Source organism: Vulpes lagopus, chromosome 11 (genome assembly GCF_018345385.1).
Source record: "Vulpes lagopus strain Blue_001 chromosome 11, ASM1834538v1, whole genome shotgun sequence".
NCBI classification, from domain to species: Eukaryota; Metazoa; Chordata; class Mammalia; order Carnivora; family Canidae; genus Vulpes; species Vulpes lagopus.
In genome coordinates, this window is record NC_054834.1 from 67,538,454 (window position 1) to 67,555,104 (window position 16,651).

The 16,651-nt window shown below is 50.6% G+C and overlaps 1 long non-coding RNA gene across 2 annotated transcripts; it reads right to left on the minus strand.

Annotated features, from left to right (window-relative positions):
- Window positions 1-4,579: 4,579 nt before the first annotated feature.
- Window positions 4,580-16,435, minus strand: LOC121471781. 2 transcript variants are annotated; one of them, XR_005982699.1, is made up of 4 exons: window positions 16,253-16,435; window positions 7,389-7,454; window positions 5,799-6,522; window positions 4,580-5,724 (listed from the first exon to the last, which is right to left on the minus strand). It is a non-coding gene; the product is annotated as an uncharacterized LOC121471781 (long non-coding RNA). The 2 variants fall into 2 exon arrangements; XR_005982698.1 differs by having other exon boundaries at window positions 4,580-6,522.
- Between the last annotated feature and the right edge of the window lie 216 nt (window positions 16,436-16,651).

Genomic DNA, 16,651 nt, shown 5'->3' on the forward strand with positions numbered 1-16,651 from the left:
CCCTGCCAGCCAGCCCTGTGCGCCCCAAGGCTGCTCATCCCATCTCCTGTCAAAGGTTCCTGAGCCTGAGCAGAGGCCCTGTCAGGAGGAGCAGGAGGCTGTCGCCTCCGCAGGGAGAGGTGGCTTGGAGGTGATGGGGGCTCCCAGGAGGCAGGGCTGAGGTGGGGCGAGAGCCCCCAGGAGAGGCCAGACGTGGCTTCCAAGAGGTGTTCCCCCTTCTGTCCCTTCTGTGCCTCTGTCTGTCTCTCCCTCTCTGCTCTCCCTTCGCCTTGCTTTGTCTTCCTCTGTCTTCCTTTGAGTCTGGCTCCTTTTATCTCATTGTCTTGCTCACTCTTTGTCTCCTTCCCTCTTTCTCTGTCTGAACCTCTTTTATTCTCTTAAGAAAGATGGCCGGACTTGTTAAGCTGGAGATCAAACACCCCAACGGGCTGAATGTGTGTGTAAGAAGGGCTCATGGCTTTAGCATCTGGTGCTCCCTCTCTCGCTTGCTCCCGCCCTCTCTCTCTCTCTCTCTCTCTCTCTCTCTCTCTCTCTGCGACACAGTGGGTTCCCTGTAGAGAGGAAGGGCAGGGAGGGGGTGGGGTGTGGGTGAGAAAAATCAATGAAACCCTGTCACTCCTGGGCCTGGTCAGAGCAGCTAGGGCAGCGAGAAGGGTCTAGAAGATTCCATAAGGGCCGGACAGGCTCCAGCCAGGGCTGGACCCCCAGTGAGGCTACCACCCCTGAGGGAAGGAGGAGGTCTGATGCTCCAGTGAAGTCAAGAGGCTCTGAAGAGGCTGCTGGCAACCAGCTGGTTCCTCTGCCTTTGCAGAAAGTGAGAGGGATCCTTTATGGGGTGAAGAACGGGGACAGCAGACCCCGAACTAGAGGCGCTAGGGACGGCTTTGCATCCTCCACCAGCGCTGTGAGGGTGGGACTCCGGGCTTAATGATGCAGGAGGCTCAGGCCACAGAACGTGTACTGCACCCCCAGCTGGGAGGAGCACGGCTGACTTGTCGCTGTATTTATTCCTGGGAGCATTTATTGTCACAGATGGAAACTCGGTCCTGGGTCCTCCGTAGGCTCAGGGTGAAGGCAATCAGGTGATGAAGCTGATGCCGCTAGTCTGAGCCTACAGGTGGGGGAGGGAGATGGGGTCGAGTGGTGTAGGACAGTGGTGTAGACCTGCTGCAGACCCGCCCTCCATCCAGAGTTCACCTTTTAGGGACAGGTCAGGAGTGGGGCTCCTGGGTCCCATGTCCATTCTGGGGAATGGAAATGTTCTGTTGCCCCAAGGAACCATGAGCAGGAGGGAGGGAAAGACAGAGGGACCAGCGAGAGAGGACACGGGTCTCTCCCACAGGGGCACCTCCCTCGCCTCCCCAGAATGCTGGCCTGCAGGATGCTGCCTGGAACGGCAGCCTGGAAGGGCAGGAGAGGACACTCACTGAGCCTGCCCCCCGTCACCTAGGTGTGCTCACGCATGTGAGCTCTTCTCACCCTCCAACTTGTACTCCCATTTTGCAGAGAAGGAGATGGAGGCACAGAGACGTCAAGCAATTTGCTCCCAATCACACAGCCAGTAAGTGGCAGGGCCAGGGCCCTCCCTCTCTCAATTTTCCCATGGCCCCAGGCTCTCTCTCTCTGTCTGTCTGTCTGTCTCTCTCCAAGCATGGAGCTGGGGGCCCGGATAGTCAGGGTGAGGGCACACTTCACCCAGTCCACTCAGCTCCAAGGTTGGTCAGGAGCAAGTCCTGGCACCGGGAGAGGAGGAGACAAATGGCAGGGGGAGCCCACGCAGCCCGCACGCTGCCTCCTTCCCAGCACCCCACGCCGCCTGGTGAAGTGTCATTTGTAATAGCAGCAGGCCTGTCCCTGCCCCTCCTCTGCCCGCTGGAGGAGCAGACTGCCTCACACGTCTTCCCCCGGAGGGTGGCTGTGGCCAGTGGGCTGAATGGATGCGGGGTGGGAGCTGGGTGTGGGAGGGGTCTGTGGTGGGCAGGGACCCAGGGAGAGGGGGCCATGGTCCCTGACCTAGAGCTGCGCACCTTCTCCCCCTGGGCTAGGACATACTCAGGCAGCCAAACCTACTGGCTGCAGAGGCAGGTGAGGGTTCCTATGGTGCCACCTGGTACCAGCGGGCTCAGAGAGATGGAACAGGTGCCATCCCCGCCCGGGAGGTGCAGAGTGCCAGAGGGGGGGGCCGGAGCCAGGCAGGTCAGCAGGGCAGGCTTCCTACCCCAGCGTATGAGTGGACACAGGCCTCTGAGACATTCATGTCATGTAACAGCACCCACCAGTGGCCCTATTAGAGCCCCTCACGTAGAACATGTGGCAGACGTGCGTGCCGCACATTCTCGTCCAATGTGAGCAGCTAGCACCCAATTCTGACATGCTTGTTAGAACAAAACTCAGATATGTGCCCCTGATGTTCAACACTGTTTAACCCAGGACTGATGTGTGGCCTTCACCTATGTTAAAAACGTTTTTGAGCTAGTTTGTTTGTTCTTTTTTAAATCAGCAGGTTCACATATAAATCAAAAGGTCTGGCTTTCCTGGGGTGGGGGGGAGCCTATTCCCTGTCGGCTTCACCTGCTGGCACCGAGCACGGTGCCCCGTCCAGGCCGGGCAGGGCCCTCCCAGGGGACCATGAACCCTGCCCTGCCTACTTCTCTCATTCCCGCCGCCTGTCTGGTCACGCAAGCCTGGGGCTTGGGACCCGGTTCTGGCACACGCCTGGGGCCCCCCACGATACGTTCCTTCTGGTCCTTGACAAAAACTCAGGAAAGGATGAATGCAATCTGCTAAGAGAGGAATTCTTCTCCTGGATCCTTTGGTTGCTGCCAGCCTGCAGATGACAGATGACATGCTTCTCCAAGGACACCCCAGACTGGACACGGAGAGCTTGTCATGGTGGCAAATGGAGTCCCCATCACCTGCTGCTGAACTGCTGGGGAAGCCTCTCGGCCTGCCTGTCATGCTCTGAGAGGCAGGCCAGGCAACCCCAGGCCTTCAGAGCCAGGAGGGCCCTCCCTGGTGGTTGCCATGGGAACCAGAGCTGGGGCTGGTCAGGGTCTTTGCTCTTCAGAGGTTGCATCTCCTTTCTCAGTTCTTGTTCAAGGAATGTTTGCAGAGCACCCATAATGTGCCAGGCCCTGCATGAGATATGAAAGGAGACTAAGCTCCAGTCCCTTGCCTTAAAAATCCCACGGTTCAAGATGGAGACAAAAACAGACCATAAGCGACCACGTCCAGACCTTGAACTGGGAGAGGCCCAGGCTAACCCTACGGGGTGAGGAAAGCCCTGCAATTGGGGTGAAATGAGGAAGGTTCATGAGGAATGTGGCTTTTGAGGGAGAGGGGATCCGAGCAGGTTCTGGCCAGGGGCAGAGCAGAAGTGTGGAGGTAGGCAAGTACAGGGTGGGGAGCGGGCCCCACCCTGCTACATGAGCAGGCTCAAAGGAGCTGATCTGCAGGACATTATCTCTTCCATGACCAAATAAATCTGGGGAAGACTGGGCTAATTTCCAAGAAAGCATAGAGAATACAGAATTTTCCAAGTTTATGTGTTTACAGGCCCTCCCTCCACCGATTCCCTTCTTATCTGCAGCTGGGGAAGCGCCTGCGGGGCTGGGGAAGCTGGGGCAGCAGAGAAGGTGAGGCAGCAGCCAGGTCTACAGAGCCTCAGGTGCCAGGCAGCAGCTTTACTTCGCAGGTAAAGGGACCATGAAAGGTTTCAGGCCAGAAGGTCCCATTACCTGGTTTGCTCATAGGTGAGGAAGATCAGGGGCCTGCCTAAAGAGGATACAGTGGAAGAACAAGAGGGGGTGTAAGAGGGGAGAGGATGAGGAAGAAGGCCTCACCCTGGGCCCCCAAGAGGAAGTGAGCATGACAAGGCAGGGGGGCTTGTGCACAGAGAGAGGATTCAGAGGGGAGAAGCATCTGCTGGCTTCTCCATGGGGCAGCAGGGCCTGCTGGCTTTTCTCAGGGGGAGAAGAGCCAGGAGTTTCCTTCCCAGAAATGGGGAGCAGCCCAAGGGCCTGAGGGGGCTTCCCACCCATGGAGGAGAGCTGTCCCCCTCAAGGGCACAGATGGCCTCTGCTCTCTGCAGGAGAGGCAGGCCAACAAGACGGACTCCCCTGTACTTGATCCCCCATGTCTCCAGCTCTTCAACCGAAATGGGGATAGAGACCCACCGGGGAGGCCATGAGGACCAAGAAGCTATGTAGCACCTTGCAGGTATTTAGGGAAAGTTATTTCCACGATACGTAGGCTAGCAGCTTCTTACAAACTAAGATTCTGGAGGGGAGCTGGAATCAAACCCTGGCTTTGCTCTATGCTACCTCTCCGTCCGTTGGTCAAGTCACCTGACCTCTCTAACCCCCATCTTCCCGGTCTGAAAATGCGGCTAATAATACTGTTCCGTTCGGGAGCGGTAAGGAATAAGTGAGAGATTGTGCTGTATGGAGAAGGGGTTATATGGTGCTTGACACAGCAAGTGCTCAATAAATATTAGCTATTATTAATTTTAATATTAATGAGGTTTTATACTATTTGTAATAAAAGTCCAATTTGGATTTATATCACAGAACTTTTAAAAGCAGTTTTATTACTTTTGAGTACATATTGTGACCCCTACATGGCTACTATAACATTAGCAGGAAGAGTCTTTGGGGACTGTCCTAGTCCGTTTAGGTTGCGGTAACAGTATACCATAGACGGAGTTGCTTATAAATAACAGAAATTTATTTCTCGCAGTTCTGGAGGCTGGGAGGTCCGAGCTCAAGGCGCCAGCAGATTCCGTGTCTGGTGAGGGCCTGCCTGGGGTTCACAGAGAGTACCTTCTGGCTTCAAACACACATTAGGGAAGGGGCAAGGGCTCTCTCCTTTTATATTAAGGGCACTAGTCTCATTCACAAGGGCTCCCCCTAATGACCTAATCACTTCACAAAGGCCCCACTTCCTAAGACGATCACCATTGGCCTTAAGATTCAATATTTGGTGGGGAACACAGACATTCCAGTCCATAGCTGGGGCCCCTGTTAATCACCAGATAATAATGATTTGTAATTAGTGGCTTGTTTCTGTATTTCAAAATTTGTTTCTCGAGTATTTAAAAAAGTGTCTCCTGTCACATAAGCCCTAGGAGCCATTGGATGGTAGACACTGATGCTTAACTTGCTGACCACGTCTCTTTACTAAGTAGCAAGGCCAAGGTCCAGGTTTGGCTCAGTCAAGCCAGCCAGGAACTAAAGGTAGTAGAGGAGCAGAGGACAGATCCGACCACTGAGATAAGTACATCGTGCAAAGAAATGGGCAGGCACAGCCAGGGGAACCCCGAGACCTTCTCCCTGGCAATAGAAGGCAAGGGCAGAGTTCATGGCTACACTCGCTGGTTGTTGAAAGCACCAAGGACCTGGAGCCACCCGCCAGCTGAGCCTCCAGCCCTGCTCCCAGTGACCTGGGGTCTGCTACAACAGATCCACTCTTGTCTACCTCCCGAGTCATAGGATTTATAGGTGGGCACCTGGCTGCCCAGCTAGATGACACTTCCTGGTCTTCTTTGCAGTTAGGCCAAGTTCTTGTCTTCTACCTCCTTTTGTCAGCAAAAGTGGTGTGTGCTCCATCTGAGACAGAGCCTCTGAGATAATGGGCACACTTCCTCCCTGGTCTCTTTCATTTCCCTTCAGTCTGCAACCAGGACATGGCTGAGACCAGCTTCACCCTGTAGACGTTTCCAGAAGCCTAGGGAATAGTGGAGAAATGAGATGGAAAGAACCCGAGTCACCAGACGACACTGAGTTATGGGACCTACTTACCCAAAGCTAGTACAAAAGAGAGAAGGCAATGTCTGTGTTCTTCATGGTACTGGATTTGGGCAGGGCAGCAGGGGAGGAGAGGATGAAAGTCTCTTTGTTACAGCAGCTTAGCTGCCCCTAACTAAGATGGAACTTCCAGTCAATCCGATGGAGGAGAGTAAGAAGGTGCAAGGCAAGTTATTTTGGAATGTGGGGCCATCGGTTTCTCCTTTTGTAAAACAGAAGTAACATCTGGTGTTACCAGTTCACATCTGGTATTTCTCATTGAACTTGCCCCATATGTCCAGCACAAGAGAAGAGCTAGGGATACAGAGAAATAGGAAACAACAAAAATATTCAAACTCCCTGACCTACCGTGGCAGGACCTCAGTGACAGTTCCCAGCTCCCCTTGGTCCCCTGTCACCGCATACCTGTGTTCCAGCCAAACTGGGATTACACGCTCTCCCCCAACAGGCTGCGAGCATTAATGTCTCTGTACCTTTGCTCAGGCTGTCCCCTCTGCCTGAAGGTCCCTTCCCTTCTTCCTCGCTCATGGAAGGGTCCTCACCTTTCCAGACTTCCTCTGTGGTAGTGTTACCAGGAAGGTGCCCACCGCTTGGTTTCTATTTGGGTGCTTCAGTGGGTCCTAGGAGACTTGGGATGTTCCATGCCGAGTGTGAGGCTGGTGATGAACAGGTGCTCAAAAATGTTCATTTGTTTGACAAACACCGATGAGGTCCCACACTAAGGACAAGAGATGTGAATAAGACCCACATGTTTGCCTGCAGATGGCTTCTATTACAGTGGGTAAAACACACATTCACCAAACACACACACACACACACACACACACACACACACACACACACACACGGCAAATAAATAACTACGCACAGTGGTAGATGAAGTAAGGGAGCGAATAAGGCAGTGCTGGACACCTTGGGTGGACTGCTGCCTTTAGGTGGGATGTCAGGGCAGGGCTCTCGGGAAGAGTACCCTCTAAGCCAAGACTTCAAGCGAATGGGCATTAGGAAGGGAAGGAAAGTACCAAGGTGGGAATGGTGTTGCAGGCAGAAGGCACAGTACGTGCCAGGCTCAGAGACATGAAAAAGCATAGTGTGTGGCTTTAGGGTAACAAGTGGGGGACGATGGCAAGAGATGGGGTAGTGAGGATTTGGTGTTCTATCTCCGGGGCATCGGCCCGTGGAAGGGCTTTAGGTGGAAGAGTGACCTGATGTGGTTTCCATCAGCAGGAGGTGAGGGTATTGCAATGGTCCAAGCCCAATGTGGTGGAGCCTTGGTCTCGAGAGGTGGCTGTGGAGAGGGAGAGAGGTAGGCAGGGATGTCTGAGAGATGGGAGTTGAGGGAGATGGAGAAAGGGGAAGAAGGGTAGGCGAGAAGAATAAGGAAGGAAAGAGGACCCATGTCTTCAAGGAGCGCATCTGGAAGTGCGTGCTGCTGGCACAGTAACAGATGTTGTGTAAGGAAGGCTGAGTGCCTCGGAAGGGAATGGCACCATTTGCCCCTTTAAACAAGTCCTGTCGATAGTGGGATGAAGGAGAACAGAATTTGTTAAAGACTCAGACTTCTAAAGAATGGAAACAACCTACCATCCATCAATGGGGGACTGGTTAAATAAATTCGGGCTCTCTCTTTAAACAGACCACTGTGCAGCCCTATAAAAGAACAAAGAAACTCAATATGGATGAACAAAGAACTGTCTCCAAGATACATTGTGAAAAAGCAAGGTGCAGACAGAGGACATTGTATGCGACCATTTGTATTACAATGGACAAAATATATAGAAGTATAACCGTATAGTATAATTTTTTTTTCTTAAATATAAATAAACTATTTCTGGGAAGCACACAAGAGACAGAGCACTGGTTACCTCCGGGAAGGAGGACAGGAGAGAGACTTTTCTCTCTCCATCCTTTTGTGCCTTTGGATTTTCAATCACGAGAGTGAATTAACTATTAAACAATTGATAATTGTCATTGAATAGAGAATATATTCTGGCTCAAAGATTAACCAGCCGTAACACGAAATGCTCTATCAGAAGAGCTGTTGTCAGGGAGGCTCCAGTCCACTCGGATGTGATCCCCTCCCCCTTTCCCCCCTTTCCCTCCTCCCTGATCCCCCCATACTCCCACTCCCAGGTCTGGGGAGGCAGCAGGGAGCTGGGGCACCTCTGGCTCTTTGCCTTCCTGTCCTATAAACCCAGATGTAAAGCAGCACTATGATACCAGTTGCAGGTTTCTACAGTTTTGATTGCTGCTATTAAAATTGATTTTTTTTTCTTGAAATCACCTAATATACAGAAAATATATGATCAGTTCCACGGCAGCAAATAGCCTAAATCAACCCATTCCGAGGTCAGAATCCCAAGATAAAAAGTTTCCACTGAAAACTGCTCCTGTGTCACCCGGTGGGGGACAGTCCCCCTCATGCCCTTGGAGGCCTAGAGCCTGGTGAACCCTGGGAGGACTCAGCCACTGCTGGGAAGGGACAGCCAGCTGGAGCCCCCTGAATTCTGTGCTTGAGTGGCCCCTAAGGGACCTCGCAGTCATGGGCCTCGCAGCCCAGCCCTGCCAGGGTGAGGCACAAGATGAGACAGAGAAACAGGACTCGATGTTAAAGGCTTAAAAGTTATCAGGCATTTCAAGATGGCAAGAGCAGAGCAGAATCAAGTGGAAGGCCCTTCTGAGCACCGGGCCTGTAAGACACACAGGTCAAGTGCCCATGAAGTGGGTCCTGCAACGACCCTTTGGGGTGGGCAACCCAGATCAGGCTCAGTAAGATTAAAAGAGACACCTGTGGTCATAGGGCAACTTAGTGGGGGAATCTGGGTAAAGCCCATGCTTCTTGCACGAGCCTGCCTCGGATGAGAGTGATAGCCAACACTGTCACTGCTAACTCACCGTGAGCAGGGCCCTGTTTGTAGCATCATCCATAACTGCCGCCCCCATTCAGCTTTTTAAAAAGATTTCATTTATTTATTCATGAGAGACACAGAGAGAGAGAGGCAGAGACACAGGCAGAGGGAGAAGCAGGCTCCTCACAGGGAGCCCGATATGGGACTTGATCCCAGGACCTGGGATCAGGCCCTGAGCTGAAGGCAGACGCTCAGCCACTGAGCCACCCAGGCATCCCTACCCAGCCCCATTCATTTAATGCACACAACCACCTGCTATGTACTATCATTACCCCTTTTTACAGATAAGGACATAAGCACAGAGAAGTTCAGTAACTTTTCCAAGGGCACACAGCTCATCAGTGGCAGAACTAGGAATCAAACCCAGGCAGCCTGACCCCAAAGCCCACTCTCATCCTCTCCTGGAGAGACAGGGAGGGCTTCTGTAGACGGTCCATCTCCAGAGGTAGGCTCAGGGGGCTGCAATCAACCCAGGCAACCACAGGAGGCCGGTCAGACTCCCGGAGCAGAAGGGGAGAGGCCAGAAAGGGCTCTCCTCTGACCACTTTCTAGATCTGTCCAGGACAAGGCAGGGATTCCAGATCATTCTGCAGGCCTGTAGCACAGGTCCTATACATGCAACAGTTTACGAGGCCGTGGGCATCCACAACTTCACTGATGGCCTTGGGCTGATGGGATAGCCACAGCTCCGAGAGAGGAGGGACACAATGACAGGAAATGCCAAGAGAAATTTGAGTGTTTACGCCCCGCCCCGGGTTTTCCCCAATGAGGATGGGCAGTGACTAACAAGGGGAAGGGGGGGCGTAAAATCCCTCCCCACCCAGGACCTCCCACAACTGGCATCCCCATCGAATGGACACAGAGCCTGCCCAGCCCACAGCTGTCTGTGTGTCCCTGCCAGGACAATGGGACTCCGAAGAGCAGGGAGGAGGAGGGGTTGGCACCTGGCGGGGCAGGGCCTGAAATGGGCATTTTGTGTCTGGGGCTAACCTGGACAGCGAGGGCTTTCGTGGGAGGTGGGGTGAATCCCAGAGATGCAAGAATGAAACTTTGGACCCCAGCTTCTTCTCATCCCAGTTCTGTGGGAGCCCCGGGCGGAATGTCTCACCACCTGGCTCCCTGCAGCCTCACATACATCTTTTTTTTTAAATTATTTTTTTTATTGGAGTTCAATTCGCCAACATATAGCATATCACCCAGTGCTCATCCCGTCATGTGATCCCCTTAGTGCACGTCGCCCAGTCACTCCAACCCCCCGCCCACCTCCCCTTCCACTACCCCTGTTTGTCTCCCAGAGTTATAGGAGTCTCTCATGTTCTGTCTCCCTTTCTGATATTTCCCACTCATTTTCTCTCCTTTCCCCTTTATTCCCTTTCACTATTTTTTATATTCCCCAAATGTATGAGACCATATAATGTTTGTCCTTCTCCGATTGACTTAGCATAAGTCAGCATAATACCCTCCAGTTCCATCCACATCGAAGCAAATGGTGGGTATTTGTCGTTTCTAATGGCTGAGGAATATTCCATTGTATACATAGACCACAGCTTCTTTATCCATTCATCCTTCGATGGACACCGAGGCTCCTTCCACAGTTTGGCTATTGTGGCCATTGCTGCTAGAAACATCGGGGTGCAGGTGTCCCGGCGTTTCACTGCATCTGTATCTTTGGGGTAAATCCCCAGCAGTGCAATTGCTGGGTCATAGGGCAAATCTATTTTTAACTCTTTGAGGAACCTCCACAGTTTTCCAGAGTGGCTGCACCAGTTCACATTCCCACCAACAGTGTAAGAGAGTTCCCTTTTCTCCACATCCTCTCCAACATTTGTGGTTTCCTGCCTTGTTAATTTTCCCCATTCTCACTGGTGTGAGGTGGTATCTCATTGTGGTTTTGATTTGTATTTCCCTGATGGCCAGTGATGCGGAGCATTTTCTCATGTGCTTGTTGGCCATGTCTATGTCTTCCTCGGTGAAATTTCTGTTCATGTCTTTTGCCCATTTCATGACTGGATTGTTTGTTTCTTTGCTGTTGAGTTTAATAAGTTCTTTATAGATCTTTATCTATAGCCCTTTATCTGATAGATCATTTGCAAACATCTTCTCCCATTCTGTAGGTTGTCTTTTAGTTTTGTTGCCTGTTTCTTTTGCTGTGCACAAGCTTTTTACCTTGATGAAGTCGTCACATAAATCTTGAGCCATAAGTATGTTGCTGTTCCCATTTTATTGGTGGGGAAGCTGAGGCTCCAACAGTCATTGGTCCAGGAACACCCAGACATCAGGGCCAGAGCTGGAATCCAGATGGGTCTACCTCCAACACCCGAGTGGGGAAACACTATGCTATTCCATTATGCTGGGTCCCCCCACGAGTTTCCATCTCTGCATCTGAAAATGAGGACTGGGTTGCTACACCACACATAATTGTGTTCATGCAAAAATAAGCCTCTGTACATACAGCTCCTAGCACAGCAGCTGGTACAGAGTAAGTGTGCAAGAAATGAGCTGCACTAAAGAGCCCCCTTGGCTTCGGGCCTGTCACACCTCCCATATCGGATGTAAAGCCAGCTGTAGCAGGTTGTATAATTTTATTTTATCTCAGACACCCAGAGTTTGGACCTTCAAGACTCAGCACACGAATGGATGTAAATGAGATATGAACCAAGCTGTCCCCAGATAAACAGGAAACCAAATATCTCTGCTATAGCTCTCTCTTCTCCTTCTTCTGAGGATCAAGGGGATGGGCTCTCTCTGAAGAGGATCCTGTGCTCCTGTTCTCCCAAACAGGATTCTGGGGCTCTTCTTCCCTCTCTGTGCTCCTTAAGGGGCCAGGTCCTTATGGGAAGGCCTTGATCAAACCAGCTCAGAAGATAAGGGGAAATTTCCTCTTGCTCAAGAGTAAGGTTGGAGATCAGCTCTGAGTCATGGTCCTCTGGGATGCAGCAATGATGACAGCCACAGGACAAGATGGAGCACTGTGTGGTGTGATAGGTGCAGAGGGGCAGGGTGCTAACCACACACTGAGGCCCAGAGACGACATACAGCTGGAAAAGGCCAATGGAAGGGAACCTCCAGGGCTGCCCCAAAATGATAAGTGGCAGCAGACCCTTGGCATCCAGGAAGCAATAGGGAATGGGGTGAAAGGCTGTGTCGGCTCACGGTAGGCCCAGATTGGCTGGTATTTCAAAAGAACCTACAAATCTTGAATTTTAAGGCAAGGTTTTTGATTTCCAGTTCAATTTGCTGTAATACCACTGAGCTTAACAAACGTTTGGGATTTTCTAGCTCCTGTTTAGAGAACCTTAATATAAGTGGTTCTCAATCTTACTTGGGTCACAGACCCTTTGGAAAGATGGCAATGCAAGTTCAAAGAAAAGCCATGGTGTGAGAAGATATTTGCAACTCATAATTGCAAAGGATTGATGTCTAGAATATAAAAGCAAAAGCAAACCAAAAACCCTATATGAATCAATCAATAACAAAACATATAACTCCAAGCAGGTAATAGACTTGGACTGTACTTTACAAGGAGGAAACCCATGACCAACAAATAAATGTATGGAAAGGGCTCAGTCTCACTAAACACTGAAAAAATGCAAATTAAGTAACATGACCAACCCCCACCCCCCCAAACACACACCAGATTGACAAAACTGAAAATGTCTGACAGTATCAGCAGGGGTGAGGTATGGGGGGAACTAGAACTCTCCTCCATGGCTGATGGGTGTGTAAATTGGTAGAAACACTCTGGAGACAGTTTGACACAGTCTGAATATGCACATACCCGTGACCCAAGAATCCTCTTCCCGGTTATTTTCCCTAGAGAAATGCTTGCATGCGTCTAAGAGAATATCCACAGAACATTGTCCATAAATGCCAGATCCTAGAAATACCTCAAACATTTGGGACTTGGTGGGTCATGGCTGAGTTAGATAAAGCAAGACTACAGAGCAGAGAAAAGGAGCAAACCTCAGGTTCATACATCAACAGGGATGGAGCTCAAATCAATGTAATGTGGCACTCGGAAAGCACGTCTGACTATTTATATTTTGTAAATCCATGAAAAGTTCAAAAATGGTCACAACTAAACAATGTGCCATTTAGGAATAAGTTCATAGGTAGGAAAACTATAAAGAAAGCACGGGGATGATAATTCTTTTAAAACTCAGGAACGCTGGGTACCTGGGTGGCTCAGTCAGTTAAGCACCTGCCTTTGGCTCAGGTCAAGTCATGATCCCAGGGTCCTGGGATCGAGCCCCACATAGGGCTTCTACTCATTGGGCAACCTGCTTCTACCTCTCCCTCTGCCTGTGGCTCCCCCTGCTTGTGCTCTCCCTCTCTCTATCGAATAAATAAATAAATAAATAAAGTCCTGTAAAAAATAAATAATAATTAAAAAATTAAAACTCAGGAAAGCAGTCATCTCTATGGGAAGGAATAAGATACACTCTGGGAGGAGCCCACGGGGATGTCTGAGATAGTGACAAGTGTCCTATTTCTCACTCTGGATGATTGAAGCACAACATTTGATTCCTTATTCTTTACATCATACACATATACCTTACATACTCTTTTTTTTTTAAAGATTTTATTTATTTATTTATTTATTTATTTATTTATTTATTTATTTATGAGAGACAGAGAGAAAGAGAGGCAGAGACACAGGCAGAGGGAGAAGCAGGCTCTATGCAGGGAGCCTGATGTGGGACTCGATCCTAGGACTCCAGGATCACGCCCTGGGCTAAAGGCAGGCACTAAATCGCTGAGCCACCCAGGGATCCCTACGTACTCTTTTTTATGTGTATTACATAAGAAAATACATATAAAAATAAATCAATCTTGGGCAGCCCCGGTGGCTTAGTGGTTTAGTGCCACCGTTGGCCCAGGGTGTGGTCCTGGAGACCCGGGATCAAGTCCCACGTCAGGCTGCCTGCATGCAGCCTGCTTCTCCCTCTGCCTGTATCTCTGCCTCTCTCTCTGTCTCTCATAAATAAATAAATAAAATCTTTTTTTAAAAAAATAAATAAAAATAAATCAATCTTCTTTCTGCCATTACAAAAAAAAAACTAATGATATCTGTGGATCCCACTTCCAGCACAATTAAAAAACAACCAAGCATCCCCTTTGATTCCCAAGGCTCACGGACCCCTTAAAGACCCTCTATGAGAAGAACTTACACCTGCCACTATGGCTGATTCGTGCGCTCATCATCATCCCCAGAGGTGGGTGGCATCTTTATTGTAGCAGCCCAATGATGTGCTTCAGAGCAGTGTAGAAAGGAAGGTTCCAGTGCTATCAGAACCAAGCCAGCACCCCCAAAGAGAATTCTCTACATATGCCCGGTCCCCCGCAACAGACAACCTCAGCACCCCTCCCTTCCTTCCTGGAGCATGTCCAGCTCCCAAGGTCCCAGCACCCCCAAAGCCAGCTCCAGGGCGGCAGCTGTGACCAGCACCCTCGATCGCCAGGTCCTCTGCAACTTCCCCATCTCAGCCCTTTGGAGAAGGAAGTGAGGAAACACCAGAAGGTAGCTAACTGCTCATGTTACAAATAGTGATCTTGCTTTTTAAACCTTACAACGATAATGATCTGGTTTTGATATATTAAAGCTTAATTAAGTAGGGGAATAAAAATCAACTTCAAAACAGGGAAGCCTAGAAACAGAACAAACATCTTCGAGAAATGATGTTGCAAGGTAGGATGAGAAGACTTGCCACGTGGCTCGGGGAAGCCACTTCTTCCCTCTGGGACTCCCGTTGGTTCCACAGAGGAGCTGGGTTTCTAGAAGATGCCTGACATCTGGCCCTGACATCCCAGGCTTTGGAGCTCTGGCTGTATCCACACCCTTCTGGAGTTGTGTGAGACGAGAACAGTCATCCTCACAGCAGCCCTGTGCCTGACGCACCGTAGAAGGTTGTTGCCCTGTTCTCTACTTGCTCCCTGCTCCTCAGAGGACCTATCACAGACATGAGCCCTTAGGTGGCCCTTGATATTGCTTTTCTCATCTACAAAATGGTAAGCACCGTGGATGGCCCATGTGAGAATTAAAGCACGTCAACGCCCTTGCCCTGTGCCTGGCACACAGTAGGTTCCGTGTAGTTGGCTCCTTGTCTTTCTTTTTTTCTTTTCTTTTCTTTTTTAAAGATTTTATTTATTTATTTATTTATTTATTTATTTATTTATTTATTTATTAATGAGAGACACACAGAGAGGCAGAGACCCAGGCAGAGGGAGAAGAAGGCTTCATGCTGGGAGCCCCATGTGGGACTTGACCCCAGGTCTCCAGGATCACACCCTGGGCAGGCGTTCAACTGCTGAGCCACCCAGGCTTCCCTCTTTCTGTTTCTTTTCTTTCTTTCTTTTTTTTTTTTTTTTTAAAGATTTTATTTATTTATTTGTGAGAGAGAGAGCACAGAGGGAGAAGCAGACTCCCTGCTGAGCAGAGAGCCCTAAGAGCCTGGGCTTGATCCCAGGACCCAGAGAGCATGACCTGAGCCAAAGGCAGATGCTTAACAGACTGAGTCAGCCAAATGCCCCGGCTCCTGTCTTTCCCTGTCCTTCACTGGTCACCTGAGATAGTGCCAATGTTCTGGCTGGGTCTCCCCTCCCCCAGCACGTGCACACACACACACACACACACACACACACACACAGAGCAGCTACTGCATCCCCAGGACTGACCACCACCCCACGGATGCTCCAGGCTGTCTGGCAGGCAGACCCTGATGCGAGCCAATCACTCCAGCTGGCCGGGAAGTCTGGACACCAATGGAAGGGTGAGCCTCTCCACCCCCCAAGAGCCCCTGTTTGTTAGACCAAGCTCCCAATGTGGCTGGAGCTCCAACAATTAACTATCTCCACATCTCCCTGCCTCCCACCCCTCAGCCCCCCAGAAATGTTAAGTCCAAGTGGAGGGCGATTCTGGCTGAAGAGTGGCTCCTTGAAAGTGTGGAAAGTGGGGCACCAGGAGAAGATAGAGAGAAGAGAGGAGGGAGAGGACAAAGGGGGGAGGGAGGTAAAGAGACAAAGGGAAGAAAAGAAGGGGGTACAGAGGGCTGGAGCACAGAAGGGGAAAAAGATAATTTGAAGTCCTGGTGGTGAGAGCTTCGGATACATTTGACTTTGGGTCAGTAGCTTGCTTGGCCTCTCCATCCAATGAGGTCAGGATCAAGGTGGCTGGGGTCAAGGGTGTGGATCTATGCTGACCTTCCCACAGGTTGATTGTTGGCTGCCACTGCCCGTCACTCAAGAGGAGACACACATTGGGTCCCCGGGCCACAGACTGCTTAAAACCAAGGGCCCTGGGCTCGGGATGGGAATGAAGGGGAGGTGGCAGCATCCTGAGACTGAAGTCCCAGCTCCTGCCTGGCAGCCCTCCCCACACGGGCCTGCGGGTGGTAGCCAGGACCACTGTCACCCGGGGCATCGCACTGTCCCTGGAGATTTCCCTATGTCCTACCCAGATCTCCGTAAACAGTCCCTTTACTAAACTCTCCTCGAGTTACCTGGTTTGAGTGAGCAGTCTTGTTTCCTGCTGGGACCCACCTGAAACAAGAGTTTGTCATCTTCAGGTCAGCCCTGCCTCCAGGTGATCCCATCTCCAGATTAGGAAGCTGGAGCCTAGAAGCTCAGAGAGGAGAAGTGACTTTTCTGAGGTTGCACAGCCGATGATGGAGGAGTTGAGATGAAGACCTGCATCTGCCAGACTTCCAAACCTGGCTTCTTTACATTACTTGGGTTTCCTAAGGAGAGAGAGTAATCCAGGTCTGCGCTCAGGATGCTCAGAAATTAATGCTGTCACCATCACCCCCATCTGAGCTCTCCCTAAGCTGGAACCTCAGAGGCAGCTGGGAAACCTACCTTCTTCACCACCACCCCCCCGCCAAAAAAATCAAATCCTGGTCAGACCTTTCCATAGAAATGTCTATATCAAACCTTCCCTCC